This window comes from Stegodyphus dumicola, chromosome 12, assembly GCF_044657685.1.
Source record: "Stegodyphus dumicola isolate Sdum_Otavi_A_Nest chromosome 12, ASM4465768v1".
Classification (NCBI taxonomy): domain Eukaryota; kingdom Metazoa; phylum Arthropoda; class Arachnida; order Araneae; family Eresidae; genus Stegodyphus; species Stegodyphus dumicola.
The window spans coordinates 45,216,373-45,227,283 of record NC_140779.1 but is presented as its reverse complement, the minus strand read 5'-3'; the positions used below and the strand labels follow the sequence as shown (position 1 = coordinate 45,227,283).

Here is a 10,911-nt window from a genome sequence, read left to right as displayed (position 1 = left end):
GCTTTCGCATAATTTAACATCATTTGTGAAGTGAATGACACTAAATTTCAGATGTGATGATTTTTTAAATTGTTTCTGCCTCTGAAATAAAAATTTATTCTAATGTTTTGCGAGTTTTTAAGTGTATCAAAATGTCAATGTTCCATCGGCGCTTGTGCAGAAACATGGGAAATTGACTCATCGTTTGTTGTAATTATTATGTCATTTAATGTGAGCAAATGTATTTGATTTTTTTCTTGATGAATTTGAAATTATGAAAAAATAACGTATGGTGTAGATGATGACAGAAATTTTTAATGAATGAATTTAGAAACTGTAAGATGAAAAGAATTTTACCTTTGATCTGATTCACAACTGCATGTCACAAAACATACTTCATAAAGTATGCCGAAGTTTTATTCCTTGCAAAAAACATGATATCTGTTATTCAAGTTTGTGATCAGAGAATTATTATAGAGCAATGAAAGAATATGATCTTCGTGAGGGGAGCTGTATTCTTCATAATGAGGAAAATTTGGAATTTTATTCCTTGCAGAAAACATGATATCTGTTATTCCAGTTTGCGATTAAGGAATTTTTATAGAGCGATGAAAGAATATGATCTTCGTGAGGTGAGCTGTATTCTTCATAATGTGGAAAATTTGGATGAAAGTGCAAATGAATTAATAAGGACTAACCTCCTTGGTGTATTTTCTGCATCTTCTAAATACATATTTTGAAACCATGTTTCAGAAAACACAATAATAAACTGTTTTAAGCAGGATAACTTTTACTGATGGCAAAATCAGTCACTTTCCCAAACAGATCCAAGTACAAAATATGAAAAAAAATGTCTTTGAATATGATGATGAGAAAACTTTCTTACTTATTATTTCTCAAAACTGTCTCACCCAGTGCTCATAAACTGTGTATGAATGAAATTTTTCATGACAACTGCATGCTCTCCACTATTATTGACTTTTTAGCTCTTATTTCTTAATAAAAGTCCTGTGGAAACATGCAATTTTATATTTCTATTATACAACCATTTATTTAGTTAAACTGTATTGCAATTTCCTTGGGCATATTTCTCATCATTTAATATTATGATTCAGTTTTTGCTATCAACACAGATATGGACGAATGTAATGATATGCAAAACAGTGTGTGCTTTTTTTGTAGAAAATGCAATCGAACTTTCCAAAGAGAATAACCTCTTACTTAAATAGATTTGTATTATGGGAGTGGTTATCTAAGGAAATGTGCTATTAGTGATGTTCTATTATCAGCCATTATTTTATTTTATATCAAGTATGCTAATCATTCGCAAAGGACCTCTTCACATAAATTTTCTCTCCATTATACATGTATAAATCAACTAGTTGAATGCTTTGGCATAATCAATAAGGTATTACTACTTGCACAGTGATGTTTTGGTAAAAGTATATTTACGAGTACCCATTGGTGATTTTTGGCGGCACATGTATACCTCGTTTGTGCACATTGACCTACATAAATGCGACACGAAAAATTACAAATTATGATCAGAACAAGAGAGTTATAATAAAACATTGGTATAACAAATACATTTGTTAATGGAAAAAAACATCACAGAATTGCACAAACTAGGCATTGTGCACTGCCTTGACTTTCTTTATCCATGAACACGTTGACCTATTTTCACTTAAAAAATCACCAGAGAATTGCAGAAACTTGGCATTGTTCACTCCCTTGACTTTATTTACTGACTGAGTATATTTACGGATGTACAGAACATTCAACTACTCAGCAATCAACATAAATGAAACAACAACTTGGCAATAAATGAAACAACATCTTCGCAATAATACAAGGGGTACCCTTCAGTCTACTCTAACCGATGCTTTATATAATTGCCTGTACTTCTGATGAAATGATATTGTAGCTTTTGCTTACAATATTTTATCAATAATTATTTTCTTTTCTATTAAGAGCATGTATAGTCCTCACTGTACCTTTATTTACCTCATCTTTATGATATGCATTGCTATGCTTAATTTGACATCTGCTTTCTATTTTAAATATTTTTCCTCCTCTTTTTTTTTTTTTTTTTTTTCCCAACTCCTTAAAGGATGGGTCTGTGGGAGGAAAAATTAATGTCTCCTAAAGTGTCATGTGCTGTTCTCAAAGTGGGCCAATCTTTTTTTTTCCCTGCTTTTTTATTTTCAGCTTTCTTGAAGATAATCTTTTTAGCTCAAAGGGGCAATTTGCCCAGAAAGGCTATTAATTTTGTTTTGGCATTTTGCGTTGATTCATTATAAATGGTGAATCACTTTTTCAATTGTTGCCACCAAATATTAGAGTATTATATTTAAAGAAGTTAAATAATGAAGAATCTGCATAAATGTATGTATGTTTCTCACGTTGTGATAAAACAACTGTGTTTAGGGCCATCAAATTTTGAATAATGTATGTCTCCATTAGAATATGGGCATCTGGAAGCCCTAATTTGGAATTTGTTTTATTATCTATTTCATATCTTGTAACGCATTTATAAGTCTTTGATTAAGAAACTCAATGATTTCAAAGTGAGCAATAGCAACTCTGTATGGGAGGAGGGAACATTTTTATCTCCAATGTGCGAGACTGTGTACTGGGAATTCGAAAGACATGCTCTTTTAAATATTTGTGATATTGCTGTTGAATTGAATTTTATGATTTAAGTGGGAAGAACATGATATTTAATAAATAAAGATAACACAAAATGTTAAAAAAAAAAAAAAAAAAAAACCTCAGGGCATAATATAAAATCTGAAAGCTTTCAGTTTATTTATTTATTTATTTTCAAAAAGTAGTCAATGGTTGATCATGTTCAGATAAATGACTTGGTGGTTTCACAAAATGAAATTTGCTGTCTGGTTCCAAAACGAAAAGTAAAACAGATCTGATGAATTGGAAACGGATGAGTAATTACACGAGATGTCAAATTCACTCAAAAAGTTGCACTAAATGTATTTAATATGATACATAATTTGCTATTTTTATTTTCTTTTATATGAATTGTTGATAAATTATGATTAGTCATGTATACTTCAGATTGAAACTACTTTGTGAAATCAGGTAAGGTATGAGGATTGAATATTAAAATTATCGTACACAAACTTAAGAACGTATTTCATTTCTTAAATGAGTTGAATGAAAAATTTAAATGGGTGAATTATCTGTTTTCTTGGTACATTCACTCTGCTAAAACAGATTACAATATTTGGATTTTATTTTTGCCTTGTGATTTGGTGCAGTTTTTTTAATCAAATCAATTAAATTACTACAAAAATTCAAGAGGGAGTCATACAGTGAGCTATAGTACAATGAAATTAATAAATATACAGATATTACATGATTTGTAAGTTTTAAAATGTTTTATTCTGTAACATATTACAGATAAAAAATTATTACTACATGAAATGAAATAAAAGTTCATCAAATTTGACATAATACCATAAAGGTCATTGTGTGTTCCTGTTGGTACAGGACACATATCGACCGGGTATCACAATTCTATTCACAAACATAGTAAAATTTCCCTGCTGATGGTCATCAAAGGAGCTATAATGCAGTCTTGGAGTTTTGATATTATTAGCAATAGGAGCATATAAATATAGTCTAAAGCACATTCCAAAAGCAAAAGATTGCGGAGTGTATGGTCAATGATCTCATGGTCATCTGAACAACATTGAGTCATCTTCTGATATTGATCAATCCAAAAAAAAGATAGAAATTTATTATTAGGTAATACAACAGTTTTCAGAGAGGAAATGTGTATTTTTCTGAATCATATTTCATTTAGAGAAATAACAACTATAACGTATTAAAATCTGACATACCTTTTACAGTGTTTCTGTAGAAAAAAAGGACCCATGTACCTTTATCAGTGAAATGGCATATAAAATGTTCAAGTAAATATAATTTCTATTCAGTAACAGCATGACAATTTTCCATGTCCAGTACACAAACGTACCTATCCAACAAATGCTTCACCACTAGATAGTGGAAGAATTGTCTTCCATGCATACGATTGCAAAATTTATATTGCAGCATCTGTAAATAATATGGTTTTAGTTGTAATCAACATTGCAAAATCTTCCCTATGTTTGGTTATAGAACACATATTTGCTACTAATGTAATTTGTAGACCTATCCTGTTTGTGGATTACATGCAGTGATGAGCTATGAAAAACTTGACAAAGAGTTTGCATTTTATTCTATATAAACAACTTATGCAATTCTAATGAACTGTTATATTTTTTACAAAAACAGAAAATACTAATAATTGTATATGAATGAGAAAAACGTAATATCTTTTACCAATAAATCACAAAATATCAATTTTTAAATATTTCAATACGTTTACCTTTACCAGTCTCAGGTTAATCTCATTGATTTTGGAGGGTTAATCTCATTGATTGGTGATAAAATGTATCAAGAAATATTTCAAAATGATTTCTTTAATGGTTTTGCTTACTGAATCTTGTGATACTACTGTAAATAAGAAGCTAAGCAGTATACAGTAATAAATTACAATATTAAGAAAAATATCTAAAAGTTTGATTACAGCTACTTTTTTTCCCTTCTTAATGTCACACCAGCTGTATGTGAACAAACTGCAATTAAATCTTTCTTCAAATAGTTTTAAAAAAATAGGTATGAATGTTAACCATTCATTATACATGCATGTGTAGATTCAGCAGCAGCATTTTCTGAGTCTAAACAAGAAGAATAAGTTGTATCTATTATAGCTTAGATATAAATTTAATAAGGGGCTAATGCAAGTTTCCTATAGCTCAGTTACTAATTTATATGTGAAACTAAATTTTTGCACTGTTTCATTGGAAATGACTGGCCATCTGGGGTTCTTGCCTTTATATAAGTAGCCAGTGTTCTTGAACTGTCAATACCATCATAGGATACTCTGCAGGCTTAGAGTCATAGGATGCTTTGTGTACACTGGTGTGCAAAAATTAAGGATGAAGTTGAAAAATTAGCATATCAGCTGAACGAAGAGGTAGAGCGGACAGAAAGACCAATCAGGAGATTAAGTAAGGTGATGTATGGTAGCACATGCGCAGATATGCAAGTAGACGTAATGGGGGAGTGTCTGAGTATTATACAGCATGTTGTCGGTGTAAGATCAGTATTTCTGGCAAAGAGATTGCACGCCGTATAACAGTTAAAATCACACCGAGTTGCTGCCTCAGCGAGAAATGGCGAATAATCAATCTGTTAGACGACATCTGGATGCTTTTACCCGAGGTCGAATCATTGGGAAGTTGGAGGAAGGCCGCAGTGTGACAAGTGTGGCTGCAGAGTTCGGAATTGCTCACAGCATCGTTTCACGACTTTGGAGACAATTTCAAACTACAGGAACAGCTATCCGGGGGTTTAGTAGTGGTCGTCCACGAGGAGCCACACCCGCAGATGACCAGTATATTGCCTTACAGGCCAGAAGAAACAAGCAGGAGAAATCGCTAGACACACAACACAGGTGACTGGACGACCGATATCACGTTTTACCATGGCCAGAAGACTGCACGGTGGTGGTCTGTTTGCACGACGCCCTGTACGGTGTGTACCTCTAATGCCTGCCCATCGGAGAAGGTGTTCTCTGTGGTGCCGGGAACACTGGAATTGGAAAGACAATGAATGCGGACGAGTACTATTTACAGATGAGAGCAGATTCAGTCTGAGTAGCGATTCTCATCGCATACTCATCTGGAGATAGCGGGGAAGCCGCAATCATCCCTCGAACATCATTGAAGGGGACAGGTATGGAGGTGGTGGTGTTCTCGTTTGGGGAGGCATCATGCTTGGTAGTCGTACAGACCTTCACATCTTCGATGCAGGTTCAGTCAACGGGACCCGTTATTGTAACGAGATTCTTCTTCCATATGTGCGTCTGTTTAGAGGCACTATGGGACCGCAGTTCCTTTTCATGGACAACAATGCACCATGTCATCGCACAGTAGCTGCCAAACAGCTCTTAGAGAGTGAGGATATTGAACGTATGGATTGGCCGGCACGATCACCGGATCTCAATCCCATCAAGCATGTATGGGATTTTCTAGGCAGACGCTTGGCAGCTCGTATCTTACCACCAGTAACGATTCCGGAGCTTTGATTGGCGCTGCAAGACGAATGGGCAGCAATGCCTCAACAACTCATTGACACCCTCATTCTCAGCATGGGCAAACGCTGTGAAACCTGCCTAGCAGTCAGGGGAGATCATATCCCCTATTAAAGACCGGATGTTTCTTGCTGGACACCCATCAAAGGGATGTTTCGGCCTTCAGTTGCATTACGCTCCATGCTACTTTTTCAATAAAGCTTCTTTTTATCCCTCTGATTTCTCTTTTAGTAAGTGTTGTGTACATTACTCCTGTCCTTACGTATTGGGGATCTTACGGTATTAAATGTGTTGATTTGGAAAGCTTTTGTACAAAGTTATATTGAAAAAACCATCTTGTCCTTAATTTTTGCACATCAGTGTATATCAATCATGCTTGTCTTTGACATATGTGTTGCATAGTAAAAATTTATAATTATTTTGCTTTTACTAAAACAAAAGCTTTTCTCTACTGTAACTTCACATTTTCAAAATAGAGCATATATTTTTGCTACATATCACAAGCAAGTTTCCATGCACAAATTTTGAAGTTTAAGACTTTTTTTCATTACTTGAATATCAAGAATGTATGAGTCATCGATCACATATTCTTGATTACTTACAGAATCTTACAACCTAATGAACCATTTGTATTTTCTCCCTCCTTCCAGCATGCCTTTGTGGTGTAACAGTTAGCACAGTCGGTGCATTGGAAAGTCCAGATTCTAGTCCCCAGTGAGAGCAGTGCTTATTTCTCACGTCTCCTGCTTGAAAATATCCTAATGACTCTACATTAAGACTGTACGATGATAGATAGAACTGAAAATTTCTAGATCAATAGTTCCCCCCCCCCAAAAAAAAGAGCATATGATTGATAACACTTTTCGCAGGCGTTGTAGAGACATTAGGATTTTGTTTGGAAGCAGGCAAGATGAAAAATGAGCAAACGCCTTAGCCGGGAATCGAACCGCGGACCTCTGGAATACCGGGCCAGCGTGTAGAACCACGAAGGCGGGAGAAATACCTTATATACTCCCCCCTTTTAAAGGGCGACTGGGGTTTTTAGCGGACAATCGTCAAATCCTGGGTATGGAGAGTCATCATCCACAACCCTTTTAGTTTGGGCACCACTGTAAAGACAGACATTGGGATTTTTTTTGGAGGCTGGAGAAATGAAAAAGTAGCAACCGCCTTCGCCGGGAATCGAACCGCGGACCTCTGGAATACCGGCCCAGCGTGAAGAAACACTACACCACGAAGGCACGCTAGGAAGGCGGAAGAAATACCTTATAGTGTAACTTAATTTTGAGATTCTACATATATGACTTGCTAGGAAGCAAGGACGGCGGGAGAAATACCTTATAGTGAAACTTAATTTTGAGATTCTACATATATGACGTGTAGAACTCTCTAAAGGCATTTCTTTGAGAAAAGCAGAGATATGCCTATTTTAGGCAAGAAAATCATCAATGAGTAAACGTTTTTACCTTTTTTATCTTGGAGATAGAAGCTTGAACAATATAAGTCATCCTGTGTTGTGCTGGGAATCATTTGATACAATAAGAAATTCACAGTGAACGAGCTATGAACAGCAGTTGACACCCACCAATGGCTGGATGGATAGGACCACTGAATACCAGTAGTTTGACCTGGTTTGGATGTTTATAATTTTCGTGTTTTCCCATGTCTCACCAGAATCCCTTTTAAAGTCCTCTACAAAGTTAAATCTTTTGGAGAAATAGCCTCTTGTGCTTTGTCTTAATCAATTTGTAGAGACATTAGGTATTTTCTGGAGGCCGGAGAGATGAAAAATTAGCAACCGTCTCCGCCTAGAATCGAACCACGGACCTCTGGAATACCAGCCCAGCGTGCAGAACCACTACACCACGAAGGCACGCTAGGAAAGCGGGAGAAATACCTTATAAATTTAACAATGATAACAGCTGAACAGCACCCTCAGAGCTTGTTGTGAGTCTGGCAATCCCGAAGTATCCTAATCCTTCAGAAGATCACCCTCTTGGTGAAATGGGATTCGCGATCCTGGAGCCCTAGTGATCTTTCTTCCTTTCTTTTTCGTCTCTGCTTTTCTGTTCTATTTTCGTTTCTTGCACCTTAGTGGGTTTCCTTTTCGGTTGTTGGGACTGAATGTGTGATTCTGTTACATTACTTTCTTTCCAGTTTCTCATGAACATGAAACCGCTTACGCGTTTGCCGTGCCTTGTCACCCATAAAGCTGGAAAGGAGGATCCTGGTAGTTGAGGGGTGGGGTACTGTCCCCAACACACTACTTTGCCCTCTGCTTCAGATTAAAACAGGAGGCTCTTAGCTGTCCCCTGTAGTGTCAGTCGGTTGGTTACTAGTCCTTGGTATCAGTGGTTTCGGGTGTTTCCGCTTTTTGGAAAGCTTACTGTGGGGCTTCAGATTGCGTATAAAGTCAGTTCACCCTGTCGCAGGAATTTGCATCCCTATGTTGGACTCTGTGGTGGGCTGGGCTGCTGCCGGGGCTGAATCTTTTATTTCACTAAATATGGCTTCTAATACACAAACAAATGAACAAAATGAAAATTGTCCTATTTCTATAAAAGTTAAGACAAATGCAAATTCTGACAAGAATAAAAAATAAACTGCAGTTTCTGATAATTAGTAATCCATCAGGAAATCTTCAGAAAGTGACACCGTTTTTAATGTGTGTGTGTGTGTGTGTAAGAACGCTAAGTTCTGCAGCCAACAACCTGATAGGCAGATCATCGCCTGCGTACCTGAGACAGACAAGGATAGACACTATGCGAAGGTGGAGGCTATCGACTTCCGATTTTGTTCTGATTCCGTGAGGGCAAGAAGTGACTGTATAAAAAAATGAAAAATTTCCTTGTGTTTATCTAGCGCGAGGAACCGCTAAACAACTGTTATATCTCTATTTAGTCTGTTAACTTTTATCCGTAATTAAATAAATGCTCTGTGACGTGGAAAACATTCCAATTTTCACTCAAAATTTTTTTAAGGCTAGAAGTTTTCAAGTTAGAATTGGCTCTGTTTTTTTTTTTTTTTTTTTTTTTTTTTTTTTTTTTTTTTTGTATAACTTTGAACAAGACGAGGTTTGCTCATGGGTGTGTTTTGAGTGTTATCTTAATCACGCTAAAAATAAACCGTATCTTAAAGGAACTTCCTCTTACTGTTTCAGGATAATTGTACATTGACAATCTTCAAGTTACCAAGGGGCAGATATGAGATATGTGGAGAGGCAATTACGGATCACTATTAATAAGATCCAGATATAGTCAAAGAAAAATGGATTTGCGTCTTCAAAACGGAAGGCTGTCACAAGCACTTTTGCAGAAAGGGAAATCTTCATCCTGAGATTTAACTTGAAGGGTCATTAATTCCAACTACGCCCGAAGGGAAATTCCTAGGAGTGATTGTTCAATCGGAAACTTACTTTCCTTCCACGAATGATGTACCTGAGGAAGAAACGTTTCAGAACTTTTACCTTCTCAAAGGTCCTGGCGAACACCTTTTGGGGTGCAGAGGATGGGATCATTGTCCCGCATATATAGGCCATTCATCCGCTCTAGACTGGACTCCCGATAAAACGTGATTAGGTCTTTGTTTGTACCTTACTTCAACCCATATTATTACTCTCAACACATTTTATTATTCTAGTGTTAGCGCATTTATATACTTTGCATATAATTTTCAATCCTCATCGCTAGAATACAGTGTCTTAATCTAGATACTAATCTAAGTCGCGCAAAAGCGTTTATCCTTCTATTTCTAGCCAAAGGCCTCAGAGCACAACGCCAACTAGAGGTCAAAACTCCTAGTGGTTGATGCCTCAAGAGCCACCAGCGATGTCTAGACTGGCTCAGAAGTTAATGATTCGGTAGAGACTTCTGTATTATTGAAACTTGATTCGATTCCTCATTGAGCTCTGCGGATTTGCCCTAGAGCCTTTAGAATATCTCCTGTATAAAAACAGTACATTTATTGCTTAGAATCATCGTTTAAATTAAAACGTGAACAATTGACCCTTCATCACTAATTTCGTATAATGTCGCAACCTAAACATCCTTGTCTGAGTACTCTTGATGACTGCTATAGCTTATTATTTGCAGCACGGCCTCTCTGCATTCCTACGTTCCCTGCAAGAGCTGAGCCTTTGATAGAAAAATATTCAGTGCTTGATGTGAATAACCGTGCCCCGAGCAGAATGACGTGATATCCTACCGTGAGATGGTCCAGAAATTCGGCTAATAGAAACTTTTACGATTATGATAACAGAAACACGAACGAGTTAGCTTACAAATAGCTTTTCTATGAACAAGGAACGAACACTGCAATTACATTCCAATATACATTAATGGCTCAAAAACAGCAGGTCATGTGGAAGCATCATTTGCGTTTCGACGTCACGTAGAGAAAAGAAGGCTGCAATGTGCTTGCTGACTATTTAAAGCTGAAGTAACTTGAATGTATCGGTATTACAATACATTCAAGTTACTTCGTATATTTACTTTGATACTTACGTATCGGTATTACGAACTTAAATAATTCGGTGTATGACGCTGTTAAATATTCATCTAAGCCAAAAAAAGTTTATAAAGTTATTTCTCTGGCCTTTCTATCATTCCTTGGTTTGAGTCCCGGCTAGAGCATTGCTCATTTTTCTTGTCTCTTGCTTCGAAATAACCTAATGTCTGTACAACTTACACCGATTTGTTAAGTGCACAAAAAGCTTTTCAAAGTTTCTCTAGACCCAGAAACCGATGGTGACAGAAGTGTTATTGACTACCTTA

At 36.3% G+C, this 10,911-nt stretch overlaps 1 long non-coding RNA gene across 1 annotated transcript; it reads right to left on the bottom strand.

Moving 5' to 3' along the window:
* Window positions 1-3,358: 3,358 nt before the first annotated feature.
* LOC146993552 (uncharacterized) lies at window positions 3,359-4,317 on the bottom strand. The gene is made up of 2 exons (XR_015044403.1): window positions 3,843-4,317; window positions 3,359-3,703 (listed from the first exon to the last, which is right to left on the bottom strand). It is a non-coding gene; the product is annotated as an uncharacterized LOC146993552 (long non-coding RNA).
* Window positions 4,318-10,911: the final 6,594 nt, after the last annotated feature.